At 43.6% G+C, this 1,327-nt stretch overlaps 1 protein-coding gene across 4 annotated transcripts in view; it reads right to left on the bottom strand.

Moving 5' to 3' along the window:
• Positions 1 to 1,327, bottom strand: part of SLC35A2 (solute carrier family 35 member A2) — an 8,699-nt gene that overhangs the window by 4,827 nt on the left and 2,545 nt on the right. The window lies entirely within an intron of this gene.

Consider the following 1,327-nt stretch of genomic DNA (forward strand, 5'->3'; position numbering starts at 1 on the left):
CCTCCCGGACCGGGGCACGAACCCGTGTCCCCCGCACCGGCAGGCGGACCCCCAACCACTGCGCCACCAGGGAAGCCCTGCAGTTCATCTTTTAAGACTCATCTGAGTGTCCCTCCTCAGGGAAAACCCCACAACCACTGTACAAGGTTACTGCAGGAACTCCTGCTGATGCTCATTCACAAAACCCTGCCCTTTCCCTTCATGGCATTAATCCCAGGAGTAACTATCAATCTCTAACCCTTTACCCAAATTCCCTGGGCCCAGGGGTTTGGGTGTTCAAGAATGTCCAGGTGTTAGAAAGGTAACATGGCATATATGCTATATATTTCACATAACACACACAACGTGTATGGGGCTGCACACCGTAATCAAGCACATTCATATTTCTGCAGTGACCCGTGGACACATTCACACCAAATGAGAAAACTAAAAAAATAGAACGGGAGGGGGGGTTGCTGAAATTGTAGATAAGAGATGAAAGCTGTGATTAACCTGTAGCTATTTGCTTCTCCCCATCTAAAATATCAGCCCCCTGAGGGCAAGATGCACGTCTGCATCGCTAACATGTCCACCTCCACAGCCAGAACATGGCCTGCCACACAGTGTTCACTCGAACCGTCTCAGAATCAATCTAGAACAGAGCAGATGAGTTCCTAAACTGCTGCCTCCCAGGGCCCTGGAGCTAATGAGTGGGTGAAAATGCTTTCTTCAGTGTAAATACCTAGGGCAGAGCCGCATGCGAGGCCTTTATAGAGAAATGACTGGGCAACATTTTAAAGAAGGCCTTTGGGGAGGTGTTTAAATTAGTAAATAAATTCAACTTATAGGAAATATAGAGGGCAGAAGAACATGTTAAATGAGACCAGTGGGAGGCACTCAGCAAAATCCAGGCTACCCAAAGTCTACAAGACAAACAACCTTATGTCTTCGAGAAATTAACTGCAGAGAGAAAAAAAAACAGTTGGAGGGGAACCTAGACGCTAGCCGACCTAGAAGACACCAACCAATTACAAAGCACTGACTTTATATAAACCTGATTCAAACAAAATTTTTAAAACTTTTATGACATTTGAGAAATCATTACGAATTTGAACACTGACTGGATATTTGATTATTTGATTAACTTAAAAAATTATTGTTACTTTTTTGATGTATGATTTCTAACAGTCATGACTGATTGAAGTCATTATTTTAAATGTACCGAAATATTTACTCAAGATAATAAGAGGGAATTTACTTCAAAATAATACTTCATGTGGGACATACTTCAATATAACAAGGTGGGGCTTCCCCGGTGGCGCAGTGATTGAGAGTCCGCCTGCCGATG

Source organism: Lipotes vexillifer, unplaced genomic scaffold (assembly GCF_000442215.2).
Source record: "Lipotes vexillifer unplaced genomic scaffold, Lipotes_vexillifer_v1.1 scaffold129, whole genome shotgun sequence".
In the NCBI taxonomy this organism is placed as follows: domain Eukaryota; kingdom Metazoa; phylum Chordata; class Mammalia; order Artiodactyla; family Lipotidae; genus Lipotes; species Lipotes vexillifer.